General features: G+C 36.7%; 1 protein-coding gene and 1 long non-coding RNA gene across 3 annotated transcripts in view; both read right to left on the minus strand.

Annotated features, from left to right (window-relative positions):
• Positions 1 to 23,184, minus strand: part of LOC138698318 (E3 ubiquitin-protein ligase Siah1-like) — a 538,667-nt gene that overhangs the window by 73,850 nt on the left and 441,633 nt on the right. The window lies entirely within an intron of this gene.
• LOC138698316 (uncharacterized) lies at positions 8,734 to 22,660 on the minus strand. Its single transcript, XR_011331828.1, has 2 exons — positions 22,429 to 22,660; positions 8,734 to 17,155 (listed from the first exon to the last, which is right to left on the minus strand). It is a non-coding gene; the product is annotated as an uncharacterized lncRNA (long non-coding RNA).

The following is a 23,184-nucleotide window of genomic DNA, read 5'->3' on the forward strand; positions in this document are numbered from 1 at the left end:
AAAAAATTCCATCTTAATATCAATCCTGGAAAGACACAAGCAATTATATTAGGACACAAACGGCAAACCAACGCTGTAAAGCACCTCGACATTTCCCCCCGTTAAAGTAAGTACAGTGCATATCCCTTTCAGTTCTTCGGTAAAAAAATCTTGGCATTCACATGGATAGTAATCTCAACTGGGACATGCAAATCACAGAAACCTGCAGAAAAGTATATTCTATTATCCATGTGCGAAAAAGGATAAATGTTCATCTTCCCTCTTGCTTAAAAAAGTCCCTTGTGCAGACGCTTGTATTTCCCTTTTTTGACTATGCTGACATTTTACTGACTGACCTCTCCAGCGACAACAAAACGAAACTTCAACGTGCTCATAATTTGTGTGTACGTTTTGTAAGCAATGTTCGTAAATACGATCATATTACCCCATCCCTGGAAACAATAGGTTGGCTTAAACTAGATAAGAAAAGAAATTTACATTCACTTCTCCTTCTCTTCGAGATCTTGAACTCTTCTATTACTTCGTACCTGTCGTCTCGCTTCACTTACCTTTCTTCCCACCACAATCTGAACACACGCTCTCGCCATGAAACAATACTAACAATACCATCCCATCGCACTTCCTCATACTCATCCTCTTTCACAATAGCCCTGCCAAGACTCTGGAATTCGTTACCTCCTAGCATCAGGGACTGTCGAAATAAAATTGAATTCAAACGCAAAATTACTAGGCACTTGGTCAGTAATTGAGACTCGTTCAGACATGGTTTCTTGTAAATAGTTCTCTTAATCTATCACAAAATATTTCAATATCCGGTAATTTCATCACTATAGAATTTTGTTATTGTAGGTTTAATTTGTAATTCGGTAAATACAAAAATATTCTTTGTTCTTAACTTCTATGATAAAATGTCTAGCTTTCATTAATCAGGTAATCTTGTCGTACTTTAATTTGTATTGTAATTGTAATTGTAAATTTAATATTAATTGTAATTTTATTGTTCATATTATAGTTGTAATCCCCTGGTAGAGGGGCAGAGAAGGCCTGACGGTCTTATCTCTACCAGGTTAAATAAATAAATACTACTAAATACTACTATATAACAGATTGACCATCGCAATGTTAAAAACGGTAGCATGTGGAACAGGACAACCACCAGGATCGCCACCGTCGACTGAAAACGAACGCTAGATGAAAGTACAGTTGCTCCATGTAATTCAAATGAGAGTTACGACGTGATTTCTTCTACTGTCGCTAGTTGGCAGTATAGTAAACTTGATAAAAGTTGTTGCCGTCGAAGTCTATAAAGCTGAGCAATCTGTTATATAGCGTTCAGGGGTTTGGTAATGTTGTCCATCTGTCTGTTCGTCTATATGCAACGATTTGTCCTAATCGTAAGACTTTGTTTTATATTCAGTACCTACGAGAAAAATTGATCGGGAATGTTATAAGCTATATGAAATATGATTTTTAGTAAATTATTAATAGGATTTCACTTGAGATAAATGTAACCAATTGTGGTAAATTTCAAGAGCTGCCAGACAATTATTCTCCTCTCTATTTGTTGTTTAATGTACTAACCTGAGACATGATATGGCCGAGTTAGTAGCCACTGAAAAAGGTTGGTCTGAGAGATATCATTTTAGCAACAGAGCCTGGATTTAATTTAATTTGAAGTAATATATATTCGTATATAGCAGTAATGTCAAAGCAAGCGCATTTTTCTGACCTTGACGTCGTGCGCGGGCAGCAAGCGCTAACTAGGCAATGGAAAGAGCATATATGTATATGAATAAGTAACCTGTTGGATTAAGAAAACAGTGGTGCACAAACTTCAAACGGAACGTGAAATTTTATGTCGTCATTTTTATATGGCTTCTTTCTGTTTAATATTATCTATATTGTCTGTAAAACAAAAGTACTAAGACTGATTTCTTAATATTGCACTTGTGTTTTAAATCTTAATCACATAATAGAGAGTTAAGAAGGAATATTCACTTAAATTCCATAGTAGTATAATATTATACTGTATTAAGTGGATGAAACACATCATTCATAAAGAAAGTGATATTCCAAAGAAAGAGATTGAGTATGACATTATAAGTTCGAATTTATATTGATGGTATCTTTAGCCTTACAAAAGTAATCAATAAACTAATCAAAACAATATTACAGTACAAAGCAAAGTTACCTAGGTACTGTATCTGCTTTAAGTGTAACTAATATTACATAACAAAACTCTTATCGCATTATGCTTTTAAGGTGATATTTGTGAGCAACTTCCTATCATCAAAATATTAAATTATTTTCTCGAAATCTGCTGAAGCTATAGAGCTGACATTTTTACAACACATGGGCACGTATCTTTTGCTTATGATGTAACTGTAGTTGCTTTGTTAATTCATTTCCTTATAAACAATTTCCATGCGAATATTTTCAAAATTTTCAATACACTATCTTCAGTAATACGTATTTACGGTATATTAGAGTTACGAAAACATTCTGTAAGGCTACTAAACAAATAGGCCTATACCTGAAAATTTCACTTTTCTATACGAAAAGTTGAGAAAATATTTCTTTTGAATGAAGAAATCATACTTGTGAAAAATGAGCATTAAAATTAAAACTTACATTCTTACAATGCACTTATACTTCTCAGGCAAATCTAAGAATTAACATGGATACAGTTTTAATAAGTTCTCTTCCCTTTATCTATTGAATCAGGCTGGCCATCCCTGAATAAAGCTCGACCAAGCGGCATATACCACCTCTGTCGTCTGTGTCTTTCCTTTCCGCTGTAAAGCGCTCAGGCTCTCCTGGGCTCTAAAGCGCGCGCTTGCTCCTGTGAGCATCAATTGACATGCCTGGTATATAGGTCTACTGCACATAAATATGTAACCAAAATTGAAAAAAAAATCTGAAGTAAGGAAAGAGAGCTTAAAACACTCGATTTTGTTAGACATATTGTTTGTCACATTTATCTCACAGTAATATTTATTGTATGGGTATTTCTACTTGTCCTTAGAATAGTGACAAATTTGTGAGTATACAAGAGGAAGGAAGCGGGCCCGGCTCAAATCCTGGTTGGACAAATTACCTGGTTGAGATTTTTCTGAGGCTTTCCCTCAATCCTTTAAAAGCAAATGCTGGGTATCTATCGGAGCTGGACCCTGGACGCATCTCGTTACATATCAATCAGACGTTAGATAACTATAGCAGTTCATAAACGTCGTAAAATAACTAACTGAAAATACCTGCTCACAGCTGTCAATTAGCTCTAGCAGCATATCCCTTATTATCTGCTAACAACGTCATATCAGCAAATCTTATACACTTTATTCTTCTTCCTCCTACTACCACTCCTCCCATGTTCTGAAAGAAATTCTTTACTAAATCCTCCAAGCAGATGTTGTGCAGGGTAGGTGATAAAGGACATCCTTGTGGTACTCCTCTCCCTATTTCACTTCCTTCTGACATTTCTTCTCCTATCCTGACTTTGATTCGTTTCATATAAAGATTATAGAACAGCCTTCTCTCTTTCCAACCCACACCTATTTTCTTTATGTTCCCTATCAGTTTATTCCAATCCACTCCGTCAAAAGTCTTTCTAGGTCCACAAATACTATATACACTTCTTTATTCTTCTCTAGGTACATCTTTCGCAGATTGTTCGTAGCAGTCCAATTGCATCTCTCGTAGTTCATTTTATATAATAGTATTTTACCTAGAGTCAGTTTAAGGTATGAAAATAATGAATTTATATTCATACGTTTGAATTTAGTTTATGGATTTTTTCCTAACATATTCACATCATCTGCATAGACAAGCAGCTGATGTAACCCTTTCAATTCCAAACCCTCCCTGTTATCCTAGACTTTCCTAATGGCGTATTTCTAGAGCAAAGTTAAAAAGTAAAGTGATAGTGCATCTCCTTATTTTACCCGCAGTGAATTGGAAAAGCATCAGACAGAAACTGACCTATACGGATTCTGCTATAGGCCTATGCTTCATTGAGACACATTTTAAGTTAATTGCATGCAGTTATGCAAAAGGGAATCAACCCACAAAATCGTGATTTTTTAGATAATGTCAGAAGGAAGCAGGGGAAGGATAATTATACATCATACAAAAATTAGATAACTCATCGTCTGATACAGCTGTAGAAAAAATCTGCTTCAAAGGTTTGGTAAATTAATTTTATGCTCGACCATGCCGAAATGTAGTAATTATACACCTGGTAGCAGCCCTTTAATGGACCTCATTAAAGTACACCTATTCATTAAAGTTCAGGTTTTACACCAATCAGAAGACACCATTGTAGCAATATGAAAGCGCAAGTATCGATTATTCTCGGATATGCACTCGAAAGACAACTAGCGAAACGTCACGGAGGCTGGAAATCCAATACTGTCGCAGAAGGTTATGTTCTGTTACTGTAATAATTAGCGTTAATTGTAAATAATATTCAAATAAATTCAATTTGTTATCTCGTTTTTCAATTGCTAAATCAATTTCCAGGTTATATCAAGATTAATGTTCATTTTACTCTCTAGATTATATCAAGGTCAATGACATTTGTTCCTCGGAAAAAATCAATACTTTCGCGTCTGCGCACATCTCACAATTTACTAGATATTACACAAGGTCACTTGCGCTCCCCAGTCAGATAAGAATAAAATGAATACTTATGAATAATTTCAAGTTAGAAATATGGTCGAGCATAAAAAGTTGTATGAAACTTGCCTAAAATGGTAATTAAGACGCGAGTATGTTTATGAAGCGAGCGCAAGCGAGTTTCATAAACATACTCGCGTCTTAATTACTACTATTATAGGCTCGTTGCATAATGTACTATATATAATTTATTTCAAGAAATAGTCTGCCCAGGCATCCTGGGTTGCCAAAAACACAGAATAACACACATATAAGGATAGTAATGATTACAGTAAGATAGATGAGCCAAATTTAAATGTGAACTAGGAGCTTAAGTTTAAGAAATAATAAATTTGTACATATATTTGTAACAATCACACACTAACGAATAGAAAAGGGGGGGGGGTATTATGATATTCCGTATAAATGATTTTTCAGAATTGCCACAGACCCTTTAATGGTTGAAGTAATTATTTTTGGAATGATGTCATGGATTCCAAATGTTTTGATAGTGTTTACAGTTGATCGTGGGATGGTGCCCCTCGCTCCGATCATTAAACCATGTACTTCCCAGGTGCCTTCCATCTGATATTTTTCTCGAAAATACGGAATAGTAGGCTCATAAATTTGTTGTTTTTCTTTGTTGACCTCGGATGGTTGGGTCTGGCTCATCTCAAATCTAACAGTTGGGTCCAGTATAAAGCCTTTACTATTAGTCTTGTCTAGAGCCACGATGTCCGCTCTTCTAATTCCGCCGCCTTCAGACGCAACGCAGTGCACCTCTTCATGGACCTCGAAGGATTTGTTTCTAAGGGCTTGTGCTATTAGTTTTCGGATGTTATGATGGCGTGAATTTCTCAGGAGTTCTCCATGCTGACAGGATCCTAGGACGTGTGCTAAGGTTTCAATCTCGTTGCAGTATCTGCAACGGAAACCGTCCAAGGATCTCCCGTGAAGACTTCTCACTGGTGCTACGTTAGCATTCATCTTAATTGCGTCCCGCCATTCAGAGGAAGATAGACCCTCCTTAGAAAAAATCCATTTATTTCCGGGAGTATATTCTTGGAATAAAATAACACCTTTTCCTTTATGTGGAAGCGCACACCATTTGTCGTACTCTTGTTTCCTAAGATTTTGTCGTAGTTTATGGACATTGATGTTACTTATATCCAGATCTTCAGGTGGAATTTTTAACTTCCTGGAACATACTTTCTTTTCTGCTGCTATGTTCCTTGTAGAAACGACAAGAGGATTCGAGGTTCTCAATAATGTGTTGCAAATATTGAGATGCTGTAAATATGCTTCCCATTGAGCTTTGAAAAGGCTGAGACCCTTATATTTACGTTCGGTGTACAACATCGCGTCGGGCGTGTCTCCTGGCAAACATAAAATTTCCTTCACCGAACTTTTAATTAACTTATCCACATCTTCGAGAAACCGGTCAGAAAGCTGGTGAAGGGGAGCATTTTGAAGAGGATAAACAAGTATAGGCCAAATATACATATTTAAAACATTGAGTTTTTGTTCTGGTTTCAGAAGATAAGTAGATGTTAAAGCTTGGATCTTATTATTTAAATTATTGATTACTTTGGCAATGTCAAACTTAATTTCATCAGAAAAATTAATCCCAAGGTATTTGATTCGTTCATCTCCATCAATACTATTAACAATTGATCCTCCAAGATTCAATGTCGTACTACTTAATTTTCCTTTCTCGATAACGATGGTTTGAGTTTTAGATTCATTTAGACTTAATCCGATCTGCTGTAATGACCGTTTTGTCATGGTAAATATTTCAGATGCAGCAATTGTACTTTTAGCAACAAGTGCAATATCATCCGCAAATCCTAATGTTACTACATTATTTAGATCCGATACAAGGTCATATCCAGATTCTTCAGCCACACTAGGCTCGGATAATTCATCAAAAATGTGGTCTATGCTGAGATTAAAAAGCATTGGGGAAAGAGGAGCGCCTTGCATAACCCCTTGTTTAAACGGTATGGGTTTTGTTTTATGGATTCCAACCTCTATCTGGGTTTCATTTCCACACTGTAAATTTATAATTAAATCCTGTAATTTTTGGGGAAGGGCAGAATTGTGAATGACAGATTCCAAATGCCGATGTCCAACAGTATCATAAGCTTTATGCACATCAAGAAACAAGATGGTGACATCTTCTTTTTCGATTTTGGCCTTACGAAGAACTGAATTTAATATAGAGGCATTAATCTGTGCACCAGCAGTAGATACAAATCCTCGTTGGTTTTCATTAAATTCTACGTATTGTTGCATTCTTGAACAAAGACACCTCTCCAAAACTCTTCGAATTACTGAACAAATGGTTATAGGTCGATAATTATTTGGGTCCTTTTTTTCTCCACCTTTATATATAAGAACAGTTCTAGCTTTCCGAAAAAATTTAGGTACCCAATTGTGTGATAACATTTTAGTTCCTATTAATGCTAAAATTACTGCAACTTTTTCACATTTAATAGTTCGCATCAATATTTTATCTGGTCCTGCAGAAGTGTCAATCGAAATACCTTGCATAGCTTTAAGAATTTCTTCCTTACTAACAGTATCCAGAAATTTGTTGTTAATATCATCATTGTCAACTTCAGTAATATGGCTCGGATAATTATCCAAGTGATGGTGGTTTACATTATTAAATTTATTATTAAACGTAGTTTCAATCTCATTTACCGGAATACTTAAAGGACATTTCTTTGGTTCAAATATTCGACGAACTGCTTTCTTTCTTTGGTTATAATATAGGAATTGTGTCACCTGGCAATTGTATTTTTCTAGTCTGACTTGCTTTTCTCGTTTGGATTTCCTTTGCGGATTTGTGGTTTCAGTATAGTGTCTATTATTATTTTTGAAGTCACCACGTCTGCGTGCTAGATAATACCGCGTGGCGGGGTGTTTGGGGCCTGGGAGAAAATGATGAGCAGTACCAAGAAAATCTTTGAAATCTTCCGTATATTTTTGAAAGTTTTCCTCGTCCATATTACTCTGAAAAATTTGAATCCACTCATCCAAATTTTGTTGAAACCCATGAACATCATTTTTGTCTGAAACATTCTCACTCTCGAGATTAGGGAGTGGTATCTCCGGTATATCAAGGGAAACATTCTGATTATTAGAATTATAACTAGAACATAGATTAGTACGAAATCCTTCCGGATGAGCTTTAGCAATATGCTGCTTAACACCTTTGAAAAATTTATTACAATGAGGACAGATGTTAAGTGCAGTTGACCGTATACCATGAGCCACTTTCATGTGCTTATGAATACCCCTTTTATCATACAACTTTTTGCAATAAATACATCCAATTTTATTTTGTCGTAATGATGAATCATTATCATCAGGTTGATTAGTAGCACTAATATGTGTAGAAATATCGTAAGGATTTTCTGCTGCTGCTGGGGTAATATTCAGCGAAGAATCTTCTGATGTGTGACATCTCGAAATGTGGGTATTGATGCCTCGATGAGTAAAAGATTTATCACATAAAGTACAAGTGACAGAAGAAGTGTTAGTAAAATCAAATGGAGTAGACAGAGGGATGTTGGTTGACATCACTGATAAATTAAACTAAAACGCGTAAATAAACTACACAAAAACGAAATAAAACGAATTAATGTTTGTAAGCACTGTTGGTATGTAAAATCAACAAGCCTATAAAGTCACTAGAAAACACACTGAATTTCTTGAAGATTCACATGATGAAAAACTTTCCTAATATATACATGAACAAACGAAATAAGAAAGTCTTCGGATAATCAAGAATTAATCCAGTTAAGGATATTAATCACATAATAAACGTTTGAAATGAAAGAGCACACATTGATCAAACCATGGCCTTTAAATTTAAATATCTTAGTTCCTACTCTCTGTGGGTTCGATCCCTTTTGCATAACTACGTTCAATTGCTATAATAAACGCACCATTATGTTTGTCTTCCTTAAATTATTAGTGTAATTATCTTAAGGCCTAAATACGGTAATTAATTTATTTCTAAAAATATTTACTACATAGACATGGACATTGGAATAAATGCATTTATATTAATTATCACAAAATATATATTTCATTTTTATTCATATTGTCATTCATATTTGCATACATGTGTTAAGCCATTATTTTCTTATTTTTTTTAGGAAAAAGGTTCTAATTATAACATTTAATAACTCTCTCAAAAACGAGCTTTAAGAAACAAAATTAGCACTACCTACTGAAACAATAATAATAATTTACAAAACACAAGTTTGATTGCTAAAAACACTGGAAATAAAACAGTTATAAGTGCCGAAGATACAATGACTTAGGTGTACTCACAGTACGAGAATAATACATGATCCACAATGCATGTATATAATAGATGAATGGTCGATGATCTGCTATCTGTAGAATACAATAATTGACGATCCAACACGTATCAGAACAAAGATTTTTGTGTTTATCGAACTTCAAGATAATCGTTGGTCAAGGATGTTTCTATTAGGATAAGGTGATAATCAGGATGTGTGCAGAACTGAAATAACATGATTTCATATTGCCAAATAGCAGGATACTCGGAAATATCCAGTATTTAGTTGCAGAATATCTGAAATATCCGGTATGTATCTTGTGGCAGGATACCTATCATATTCGGCATAGGCGGAGTTATGGGGGGGGGCCTCCAAACTTGCCTCAACTCTTTTCTTCTATTAACGTTACAAAATTATTGAATTCAAAAATATATATATATTGCTTTTGTTAATGATTACGTTTCTGTGCTTAAATTGATTAATTAATGTCTCCAGATCATGTGTCTGGACTATAATATTTATTTTAAATTTTTGAATGTATGAGAATTTCTGTACCTCATTTGAGGAATGGAAGCACTGTAACCTATCTATTGTAACAGCCTGTACTCATGTGTTAGAAGTTTGCAGGTACTCTGGCCGTCACTTGAAGAAATAAGAATAACATACTGCACAACAATGCAGAAAAAAGAAAAGTGATCCCGGTATAACGTGTAAACTTAAAGACGAGATTAAATAAAATAATTGGAGTTTAAATTTCATATGATATCTTCAGGAAGGTAAACTTCTTATAAAATAATTTCTGTTAGCACTGTTACGTAGTTTTATTGATGTATGCATGTGTTTCTGTACGACAGAGAAAAAGAGGGATATTGTTTTAAGTTATGCCCTGTTATAATTTGTAGTAGACCTACAATTCAAGACCTATAAAGCTCGGTCCGAAACATCGCGGATGTCGATGTAACAGTATAAGAAACATGCCCCCTAAAATACCTTTAATAAATTATCATTTTCGATATACGTACTCTACCACGGTCAAGCTATAACGAGGGGAGGAGGTAAATGATGGCCCCCATAACCCTGTTATATGGGGATTCTATGGTTTCGCTTTGCCCCCCCCCCAAGGAAACGGTTGTCTCTCCGAATATGATATTCGGTATGTCTGCAGTGGCAGGATACCTGTCATAACCGGTATGTCTCCAGTGGTAGGATACCTGTCATAACCGGATGTCTCCAGTGGCAGGATACCTGTCATAACCGGTATGTCTCCAGTGGCAGCATGCCTGTCATATCCGGATGTCTCCAGTGGCAGGATACCTGTCATAACCGGTATGTCTCAGTGGTAGGATACCTGTCATAACCGGTATGTCTGCAGTGGTAGGATACCTGTCATAACCGGTATGTCTCCAGTGGTAGGATACCTGTCATAACCGGTATGTCTGCAGTGGTAGGATACCTGTCATAACCGGTATGTCTCCAGTGGTAGGATACCTGTCATAACCGGATGTCTCCAGTGGCAGGATACCTGTCATATGCGGTATATCTCTAGTGACAGGATACCTGTCATAACCCGTATGTCTCCATTGGCAGGATACCTGTCATACCCGGTATATCTGCAGTGGCAGGATACCTGTCATATCCGGTATGTCTGCAGTGGCAGGATACCTGTCATATCCGGTATGTCTCCAGTGGCAGGATACCTGTCATATCCGGTATGTCTCCAGTGGCAGGATACCTGTCATATCCGCTATGTCTCCAGTGGCAGGATACCTGTCATATCCGGTATGTCTGCAATGGCAGGATACCTGTCATATTCGGTATGTCTCCAGTGGCAGGTTACCTGTCATATGCGGTATGTCTCCAGTGGCAGAATACCTGTCATATCTGGTATGTCTGCAGTGGCAAGATACCTCTCATAACCGGTACGTCTCCAGTGACAGGATACCTGTCATAACCGGTACGTCTCCAGTGACAGGATACCTGTCATAACCGGTACGTCTCCAGTGACAGGATACCTGTCATAATCGGTACGTCTCCAGTGACAGGATACCTGTCATAACCGGTACGTCTCCAGTGACAGGATACCTGTCATAATCGGTACGTCTCCAGTGACAGGATACCTGTCATAACCGGTACGTCTCCAGTGACAGGATACCTGTCATAACCGGTACGTCTCCAGTGACAGGATACCTGTCATAACCGGTATATTAGATTAGATTTATTTAGATTAGATTTATTTATTTAACCTGGTAGAGATAAGGCCGTGAGGCCTTCTCTGCCCCTCTACCAGGAGATCTGCAGTGGTAGGATATCTGCCATATCCGATATGTCTCCAGTGGCAGGATACGTGTCATATCCGGTATATCTCTAGTGACAGGATACCTGTCATAACCGGTACGTCTCCAGTGGTAGGATACCTGTCATACCCGGTATATCTGCAGTGGCAGGATACCTGTCATATCCGATATGTCTCCAGTGGCAGGATACCTGTCATATCCGGTATATCTCTAGTGACAGGATACCTGTCATAACTGGTATGTCTCCAGTGGCAAAATACCTGTCATATCTGGTATGTCTCCAGTAGCAGGATACCAATCATATCCGATATGTACGTAGTTGCAGGATACCTGTCATATCTAGTATATCTTTGTCCGGTCAGACTTTTGTAGATATCTTGACTCGGCTATTTTATACCATTTGTTGATTCAGCGTGCACTTCTTAAGTTTTCGGTGCAATCCTGTTATAGTGCTCTTCCACCTCCCAATAACGTACTAATCCTCACACTGATGCTATCTGTAGGCCAATCAGAATACTACATTGTGCAGTACCGTTTTCGGTAACTATAGTCCGCATCAGCTTACTTAATACCCTAAGGGTGAAACCTAATCATTTTTCCCTTATTGCTATGCTAGTGGATTGTAGTGATTTTCTAGATGTCAGGTTGAATTATCTTTTACGAACTTTACTTCGAATTTCGAATACTAACAAATACGACTACTGTCAGCTATTTTCTAACTTTTATGTAGGTAACATTAATTTTGGTTTGCAATAAGAGGAATCTGATGAAATAGAAATAATTAGGCTTGTGAAATTTGAACGTAATTGATTTATTAATTAATAATACCGGGTATTAATATTAATACCAATACATAATTCAGTTGCAGTTGTGTTGCGTTGTGATCCCAATTCAACACTATATTCAGGTAAATGTAATTAAATACGATATAATTTATAGAGCTAGGCCTACATAGTATGAAACATACACGTGACTAAAGTACAGAAATATACTGTATTTCTTACTGTTCAGATTTTTATTTAAATTTCCAAGAGAGGAAATAGTATGGTAGCGATTTAGGAGTATGTACCGGTATTTTAAGTAGGGTATACATTTCAAAGTGGTATTCTGTTTTCGGAATTCGTATTAATCATTTCACGTGAATAAAAACAGAATAGATTTTTAGGTTAGGTCTCGTGAATCGTAAACTGTTTAGTCAAAGCATTGAATTTTATGTTGTCAGACAAAATACATTTTAATATTAGATCATACTAATCTACTAATTACGAACATGATGTGTGAGAGGTTCAGAAGGAAAATATAGGCTACTATTTACACAAATTATTGAACCATTTAGAAACACCATCCAACAGAAAGATGAGATGTGCTAGACAAGTAAATAAGCAAGTCATTGTTATTATTAATACTATATTATTATTATTATTATTATTATTATTATTATTATTATTATTATTATTATTATTATTATTATTATAATTATTATTATTATTTCAGTACATGGCATTGTGATTTTACCCACTTTGGTGATATCTGTTATTAGTTGGCAAAACTGAAGAGACGGCCAAATTAGCCTTTTAGAAACTACTCTTACATGATTCTCACCGCTACTTCTGAAAACATGATCATAATATTGAAAAGGAGAGTGACGGTGCAGTGGAGAAAAATGGAAGAACTAAGAAAAAAAATTATAATTCGCGGGGCGATAGCCCATGAAAGGTCAAAGCCGACTAGTCGGCTGCTGGCCTCACGTCCACATGCCTCAGCAGAACGGAGGTATCGTAATTATGGGTAGCACGATCATCCCCAGCCGTTATAGCTGGCTCACAGAACCGGATCTCGCTACCTTCGTAGCTTCCCAAGTTCATAACGATGCTGGGTGAGCACCGGTACTATACAATGGTCAAAATCTCATGAGGAAATTCCATCCCCATGAGAGTTCGAACGAGCCAGTATTCCGTAGGATCAGTGCTAAACATGATACCTTAGACCATTACGTTACGGTACAGGAAAACTGCGAGAAAATCCTCAGGAATATTGGTTTCGCTCACTTTAAATATGGCCTCGACATTGCTGACGCTCAGAAGAGAATCTGTAGTAATCGTAAATCAATGCTGTGACAGCTGAGCTACCAGAGCAGCGATAATATTCACTTGATTTAGGCTAGGGCTCCACTAGCTGTATTTGACGGCTGCTGTGAGCTGCAGTCTACTGCCTGAAAATGGAATACACGCAAAACAAGTGTAGGTGGCTATATGGGCAGTATTTCACTGCGCCTAACAGAATTTCGGCGGCAGTACCAAGGTCTACTGCCAGGGGAATAGAACATGTTCCATTTTCGTGCCGTTATCTGTCGCCGAAGCCTGGCTCCACTGGCCGTGGTAGTCCTCCTGTTTCCAATTATCCATGAGGCGAAGCATCCCTTATGTATGAGCATTATTACTTGGTATGCTCACTTACTTACTTACAAATGCCTTTTAAGGAACCCGCAGGTTCATTGCCGCCCTCACATAAGTCCACCATCGGTCCCTATCCTGTGCAAGATTAATCCACTCTCTATCATCATATCCCATCTCCCTCAAATACATTTTAATATTAACCTCCCATCTACATCTCGGCCTCCACAAAGGTATTTTTCCTTCCGGTCTCCCAACTAACACTCTATATGCATTTCTGGATTCGCCCATACGTGCTACGTGCCCTGCCCATCTCAAACGTCTGGATTTAATGTTCCTAATTATGTCAGGTGAAGAATACAATGCGTGCAGTTCTGCGTTGTGTAACTTTCTCCATTCTCCTGTAATTTCATCCCTCTTAGTCCCAAATATTTTCGTAAGAACCTTATTCTCAAACACCCTTAATCTCCGTTCTTCTCTCAAAGTGAGAGTCCAAGATTCACAACCATACAGAACAATTACTTCGTATACCTAGAACAAAATTCCGACATCCGGTAGAACTAAACAAATTTAGCTGGATATTCCCTAAGTTTGTGATGCATTGCAGCAAACATGCCTTCGTGTTTTTCTGTTGCATAATATTGGATGTATCCACCATTTTCTTTGATGTAATCTTCGACGACAGCGAACCAATAGCAAACATACAATCACCTTGATAAATACTTGTAGTGTGCTCATTTTCACTGCAATTTTTGCTTGATCTTGTAGTACACAAAGAACATCACAACGCTGTTTTCAGCTGAACAACAGGAGTGGAGCCGGGCCAGAGCACAGCGGAGCAGTGAACTACAGCTTTCACATGTAGAAAATTTGCAGCAAGTGGAGCCGCCTTCTTGCAGTAAAAATCTAGGCAGTAGAATGCAGCTCACAGCAGCCGTCAAATACAGCTAGTGGAGCCCTAGCCTTACACAAAGACGTCGCGTCGTGTGTTGCGAGTGCAGTGTTGCAATTTTATCAAGAACGCTTTCCTTATTGCCTTTCTGTATGTTCAACGTTTGTTGCTGTTGCCGAATTATTAATATTAAGATTAAATAGTATGTGAACTGATCAGTAGCTACTCTCTATTCTGCAAACATATTATCTTATTTATTACAGTAAAATTAGGGTGCGAAAAAGGACAACATTTATGGAACATTTTGATCATTTGGCTGTGCAGTACCAGTTGCATTATTTTTGTAGGTTATATCGTTTATACTATAATTATCATCAAATCATCATCATAGTCGTCATCATCATCAACTTTCATCACTGCCTCCACCGTGACGGGTTTCTCGGAAGGTGTTCCCTCCATCTATTTGGATTTTCCATGGCATCATCATTCGCTACGTTTATAATAAAGATCAATTTCATGGTTCATTTCATTAATGTGTTGAAGTCCATAGTGCTGATATTTCTGTGTAACTTCTACAGGGACATCATTTTATTTTTACTTCAATTTTTATTGTACCTGAGTTTTTTAATGTACTTCACTCCCACCCCTTCTACTAATGAAGTTCAACCGTCCTCCACACAGATCCAAGACCTCATATACAGTCATAGTAGCCTTGCAGTCTTAGTAAACAGTACGTTCCAAAAATATGTTCGCGTTTTCCAGTGACCAAAGAGCTTTCAATAGTGCATCATTTTCCATTTGCCTACGTCGCATCCCGGTTTCCCCCACCTGCTTCTATTCGCCTCTCTGTAAATAATAATGGCTGGGCTGTCTTAGCTCGTTTCTGAGAACATTAATTTCTGTTAGGAATTGGACGTCTACGTAATATTATACCCATACAACTGTTTAAAATAACTTAAATAAAAGGGCCTCGTTAAGTAATTGTCACGTGTTTTCCCCCCTTTCTACGACGCTGCGACGTAACCACTTGGACAGACAGTGGATAGCATGTCTGAGTAATTTTATCTTTTCGGATCGGGCAGAAGTGAAGATTGAATTTACAGTACGTAAGGTCTCTTTTATAGAGTAGGTACAGAATTATTTCAACGTGAGTTACTGACACGAAGTACGAACCTGGTAATTGGAATTACGTACAATAGTCTATAGTGCGATAATATGCACATTAGAACTGTAGCCTGTATCGAAATGAAAGGCCACTATTTTCAAATATTTGTTTAAATATCCATATTATGATTATTTTTCAATTTAACTTCATTATCTATTGTGTACGCTAATGTGCTGTAGACAGTATAATAAACACTGCATAATGAATACGTCCGCATGGAAAGCTCAGTTCGTGAGTAAAAACACTCATTGTTAATACAGTACGTATTTTGATTAAAAAAACCTAATGAAAATTATCAAACTCAAAATCGCGATATTTCCTAGTTTACGTAAATGGATTAACTACTTTTCTTCCCTCCTATACCTAGTAAAGTGATTTGTTTGTGTATTACGCCAGTATCATCGAACTCCAGTCGTGGAAGGGGGTAGCAAACGGTGTTTCCGGTTCTTAATCGTTGATCCAAAGGTATAGCCAGATTAGTATTAGAAATGTTAGTAAAAATAAAATGATGACCTGTACTATTTCTTTAACTTTTAGTGTTGCCCATATGTCGGTTTAAAGATGACTTAAATGCACGTATTCTTAAAAGATACAAAAATTGCATGATGGAAATCTAGAATGCGGTCTAACATAAACCTAATCTTCTATTAAACTTGAGCCCAGAGACCTTATGATAGGAACAAAACAGTCGTATAACTTCCAATTAAGAATTTGTACCAAAATTTACAAGATTTTGAAGTTGCTTTGCCTAAATAAACAATAAGTCACAATAAATCTATATATTGCAGTGCCTTCAGTGTTTTAGTGTCAAATAGGGCCCATTTTTCGTTATTTAATGTTTAATGTGTCAGCAAGGAATAACCTCCAAATTTCATTACATTGAACTCTATTTCTAATTTCTTTTTTAGTACCTCTGTGACGGTAGATCCTCAATGCACTTCCAAAATAGAAGAAGGTCTTCGTGAGCAAAAGCTGGACATGCTTGATTCAAAGGATCGTAAGGACACGTTGATTCGTGTTCAGAAATATATTCTTCTGGTAATGTTAACTTACAGCCCCATTTATAGTTCTTGCAATGATAATCTACACTACTAGATAGCATAGTTGCCGGCCTGGAAGGTCCAATATCTGAACCATAAGGACAACTAGTTTCGTGATCACTGATGCTGTGTTTAGAAAACAAAGCGACACACCCGAAATCTCGATTTTTGCAAGGATATTTCAGCTTTGTGGAAAGTTCCTCAAGGGCTAAGTTTCTTGTAGTTAGGAAATTCTGTCTACAAGTGGGACAATTCTTCAATCTAGGTCTACAGAGGCTGCAAATGTTGTGACCATACTCGCAGAGCGTTATGGGCGCCTCCATGTACTCCTGGCAGACAGGACATTCTAGGATGTTTAGAAGACCTCTATTATAATCATCTTCATTGGAGTTCATTTTGCTGAAATAAAATAAAGTCGATTAGATAGAATTTCACCGGATTACATTTAATTAGTCTGAATTTGATTAGATTAATATAGACGTATACTGAATTGGAGTGGATTGGATCACTTTGATATGGATTTAATTCAACTAAATTAAACTCAATTCTATTGAATTACACTGGACATCATAGGACTGCATTAAATATTCGATTGGATTACATCAGATTCTATTGGATTACACAGTATTCGATCAGAGTAGATTGAATTCAATTAGGCTGAAATCGGCTGGATAACATTGAATTCAGTCACCGGCGTAGTTCAGTGGACTAAGGCGCTTGCCTGCCTATCAGGAATTGCACTCGGGCGCGGGTTCGATTCCCGCTTGGGCTGATTACCTGGTTTGGTTTTTTTCCCAGAGGTTTTCATCAGCCGTAAGGCAAATGTCAGGTAATCTATAGCGAATTCTAGGCATCATCTCGCTATCACCAATCCCATCGACGCCAAATAATCTCGTAGTTGATACAGCATCGTTAAATATCCAAGTAAAAAAACATTGAATTCGATTACATTAAATTGCACTAGATTTGATTAAAATGAATTTAATTAGATTCAAATAAAGGTTCGATTAAACTAGATTCGATTTTTATCAGACTTAATTTGATTAAAATACTCTGGCTTCTACTGAACTAGAAGGATTATAATTAAATTCGACTGGATTAGATATTGTATTGTATTGTATTGTATTGTATTGTTGTTGTTTAGTCAACTGCCCGAAGACAGGTCTGAACCTCATAAGTGATATCAAGAAGTCATCATTTATGAGGCGACTAGGCCAAGAGATGAGGGGTAGGGTGGCCAGTTTCTTTCCCCCTCTACTGCATACATCGCCGACTAGCTACATATTACACTAGTCAGACTTCAGATGTACACAAACAATTGAAGGGTTCAGAGCCAAGCGCCATTTATTTAATTGCTATGTGTTTCGTTAAATTATGGTAATCACTTAATTTTAACCCTCGTTTTCTCCGTTTTTAATAAATGGCGCTTGGCCCACTATGGCTCTGAATACCATAATTTAATGAAGATTGAGATATCAATTAATTTTAATGTACATACTTTATATTACTTGCTATGTGTTTCGTTAAATTATGGTAATCACTTAATTTTAACCCTTGTTTTCTCCTTTTTTAATAAATGGTGCTTGGCCCACTATGGCTCTGAATACCATAATTTAATGAAGATTGAGATATCAATTAATTTTAATGTGCATACTTTATATTACTTGCTATGTGTTTCGTTAAATTATGGTAATCACTTAATTTTAACCCTTGTTTTCTCCGTTTTTAATAAATGGTGCTTGGCCCACTATGGCTTTAAACCCTTCAATTGTATTAAACTTTTTTTGTTTCAAATAACTGAAAGAATAAGCCCCTAAAATTAGTGACATTATAATTCACTCTGTAGGTATATCACATTAACCATTCCCATGTTGTAAAATGACAAAATAAGAAAGAGAGGAACCAACAGGATCGATTGGTAACGACCACTAGATGGAAGTACAGTTACTCCATAAAATTCAAATAAGAGATATATTATAACTTCTTTTGCAGTCACTAGATGCCAGCATAGTGAAATTTTGCCTTCAAAGCCCCAAGGCTGATCAATCTTTAATATGTGATCTAGGCTACTGGCTCGTAAAACATTCTAGTGATCTTGGAATTTTCATCCAACTGAGTTCATTACAGCTGATATTCCTACTCAGTTTGGTTTCTAATAATAATAATAGTTCATGAGATATTTTTGTGACCTTGGAATAATTACCTAGTTACATCCTTCGAAGATAAGTTGTTAAGAATGTAAGGCTTAAGTATGTCGGTCGTGACTTTGGAAGGTTCGCCTACTCAGTTTGGTTCCTGATAACTGCTCCACGAGACATATTCGTGACCTTGGAATATGCACCAAGTCCGTTCGGTCCATTCTATTTTTAGCCCAGAATAGTTCAGAAAAGGTGCATGCGTTGTAAAAGAAATGTTAATATTTTCGCGATAAACATGATAAAAATACCAATTTTTGTAATTTATCTTTACGATTACTGTTACGGCTGTCCCGATGAAATTACGTCTCAAAGTGGTCTCATTATGGTCCTTTACAGCAGTGTTCCATAACCTTTTTATACTCACGGCACACCCTAAATGGGTCTGGACTCAATACAGCACTCCAAAATATTAATCCCCTGAAAAACATATGATGTGAATCTCTTAATATAATTACGTAACGTAATTAAATTTATTATTATTATTATTATTATTATTATTATTATTATTATTATTATTATTATTATTATTATTATTATTGTCGTTATTATAAAACAGAAATCGACTCTTGCATTTATTAAGAATTTATGAACTTCAATTCACTGTAGAAAATATACATTTTTATTACTAATATTAAAGCAAATAACTTTATTCGCACCTTCAATGTGGTACTTGGGCCTGCTTAGCTGCACACAGGTGGCTGATCTGTGGCGGAATCGTTAACAGTGCAAGCCTCATTTCTTGATCGATGGATTTGAGTCTCTCCCTCTTTGATGTTTTAATTTTCAGTTAACGTCGAGAAGCCCAGTTCACACACATATTATGTAGTTGAAAATGGCAATAACATATTAACTGTCATATCGGAGATTGCCGGATAGGCCTATTTATTTCCTATTGACAACCAAAATGTTTCCAAAGGCACTTCGAGAAGTTTTAATTTCAATATTCTGTCCGTTTTTAAGTCTGCTAGTTCCTCTTGTACGAGTATGTTATTCGGAAGATGTTTTGAATTCACAAGGAATGAATCACGAACCCAGTAAAAATCTTGAACACTTTCTCCGAAATAATTCTTGAACTTCTGCTGCATGATTACTAAATGTTCTTTAATTACGTCCATCAACAATTTATTGTCGTCAGCAAGGGGCCATAAAGTTGAGAACATCTCAAACGACCGATTGTTAGGCATTAACAACGTTTCAGCTATTATATGTGATTTTTTGGCCTTTACGACAAGTTCGGCTATCTTAACTTATAGCTAGCTTCCTGTACTTTTTGTGAAACCTGTACCGACATTGTCATGAGCGTCACTTGTTTTTTATTTTGTTCCAACAACTGACGATAATAATATACATCTTTGTTTGACAGAAAAAAATGTTTTGTTACCAAATGTCGTTTCAATTTACTGGGAACCATAGCATTACAGAGATTTTCACCACATAAGACACTCGGGGATTGGGGATGTTTTGTCACACACCATTTTAATTTCAATTAATTTTCGCGTCACACCTTTCATCTTCCGAAGGCACACCAGTGTACCGCGGCACACCGGTTGCGGAACACTGCTTTACAGGATGTAATTGAAGTAGATAATGACGACGAAATCCTTGGGAGTTTCTAGGAATTTACCGTTAATTAGACTAAAGAAAATCATGGAAAATTTTAACCAAGCATCTTCTTCCAACCAGCAATTGAAGCAATGCCAGCTAGCTTGTTAATCGGACGCGATAATCATACTCGTACTCCTTTCCGGTAGAAAATTTATTTTTGTGATTGTAACGTAAGGGATGAAATTACAGGAGAATGGAGAAAGTTACACAACGGAGAACTTAACGCGTTGTATTCTTCACCAGACATAATTAGGAACATTAAATCCAGACGTTTGAGATGGGCAGGACATTTAGCACGTATGGGCGAATCCAGAAATGCATATAGAGTGTTAGTTGGGAGACAAGAGGGAAAAAAGACCTTTGGGAAGGCCGAGACGTAAGTGGGAGGATAATATTAAAGTAAATTTGAGGGAGGTGGGATTTGATGGTAGAGACTGGATTAATGTTGCTCAGGATAGTGACCGATGGCAGGCTTATATGAGGACGGCAATGAACCTCCGGGTTCCTTAAAAGCCAGTAAGTAGGTAAGTGAGGTAGTAGTACTGTATAGTGAGTCCCAGCCATCCTCGATATCGCCACTGTTTGCATCCGAGAGTTCACGGCGCTTCGTCGGATTAAAACTTACGTATTGTTAAATTGATAGATTTTAATAAGTTTTCAAAATTAAAATATTTAGGCCATTATTAACATATAAAAACTTGATGGAACAGAAATTTCTCAAATATTAATAATGTTTGTTGCGAGAGAATTTGCTTCCGTATTTAAAAGTGTAGGCCTATGCCAAGAAAACTCCACTGGATCCTGGCCACTGAGCACACCTAAACTGAAATGAAAATCAATTCGCGTGAATCTAGATCGCATAGGAGGAACTGAAGATAAAGCACACGACAGAAAAGATTATAGAAAACTTGTGAATGAAGCCATACACCTTCTGAGGTTTGAAGCACCATGCAAGTAAGTAAGTAAATGGATTTATTGAGCAATATTACACATACAGATGTACTATATTAACAGAATTTTCTCTTAAATTCCATGCACGGGTCTTCTGACCGTAAGTACTGTGTAACACAAATCTTACTTTGTAGATCCCCCCCTCACCTATAGTTAGATCCAACCACTCTCCAAAAGAACACACAGATTAAAATAAAAATGGTACAAACAACACACATTATAAAATATATCCTAACCTAAACAGGTATAAAAGTGTATAATTGAGTATCCCTTCGTCAGTTCGCATCACAAACGTCAACAGCTGAAGTTCTAATCTGTCTCGCCTTCAAGAGGAACAATCCAGTCTTTTGTTCCCATTCTCTATTCCCCATGAGGTCAAGACATGCAAGCGAACTCCTATTCTGACTTAGCATAGAGGATGGTAGATATTTTTTTCCGGATGTGTTCCAATTCGACACACTGCAATAATATGTGTCCAGGAGTCCTTTTCTCCGCACAGTGGACAAAGGCGCTCTTCTTCGTTGACAATGTTATTACCCTTCCATGCCCCCAATGTTAGCCACGTTAAACCTGCTCTGCTGTCTTTGTTGCAAGAATTTATGTAGTCACACCTCCCCCAGTTAAGCATGAGATCTGATTGTAAATGTAGTGAGGACTTTTCCGAACATTGAGCTCAATCTCTTGCCTCTCGATATCAATTAAACGCATCTTCACATTACGCCATATATTCCTTCTGTTATTCTCTCCTTTTCCCCACACCCATCCCATTCCTATATGATGCAGCCCTCTTTGCAGTTTATAAACTCACCCTTTTTCCCCACACCACCCTTTGCTGAACTTTGTAGCAAATCGACCGTAAAAGCGTCTAAGTAAGTGTATAAATTTTAATTATAATTCATTTCATTTGTATATACGTACCTTGTCAAAATTTCGTCTTATTCTCAAAAATATCTGCACATTCCACTTGGTCTAACTAACCAAGGATGATTCCGGCGGTTAAATGTAAGATAAATATCTAGCGCGACCAATATGAAAGAGATATGCTGACACAATGCTTTCAGGCACTCATAATTAATGGCGTGGAAGTGCGTAAATGTTTTTAAGTACGTACTTGAGTCCTTAGATCAAGATTTACTAGTCATGCGATAAGATTGCGATTTTTATCTAACTCACCGGCACTTGTTTTTTAACTTCTGATAAGTACCCAAAATTAAATATGTAACAGTAACGTTCTCTTAGAGGTTATGGAGGGCCATAGGTAGCGTGCGGTTAAGGCTCCTAACTTCGCAGATAAATCAGCATTAGTAATAGTACGGACGTCACTCCTACACGCCTGTCAGACTACTTTCAAAGAAAACTCCCTAGTACTCAATGTAAGACGTGTCATATTAATTTATTTTTTGACTCCGATGTTATTGGAACATAGAGGTAAGCTATGTTAGCCTGACAAACCAAACTAGTCCATCTTTTTTTAGAATTGGAAGTTATAGTATGACCTACTTTGAAGAAATATCTAACCAATTAAACAACTTAAAAAAAACATAATATAAACATAGAATTCCGCACCAACAATAAACTAAACAATATCATTACCAATAAACTTCATAATAGAGATATATTTCAAAATGGATACGTTTATATGTTACAGTGCAAAAATTGCCCTAGCAAATACAT

The sequence above is a fragment of the Periplaneta americana genome, chromosome 4 (assembly GCF_040183065.1).
Source record: "Periplaneta americana isolate PAMFEO1 chromosome 4, P.americana_PAMFEO1_priV1, whole genome shotgun sequence".
In the NCBI taxonomy this organism is placed as follows: Eukaryota; Metazoa; Arthropoda; class Insecta; order Blattodea; family Blattidae; genus Periplaneta; species Periplaneta americana.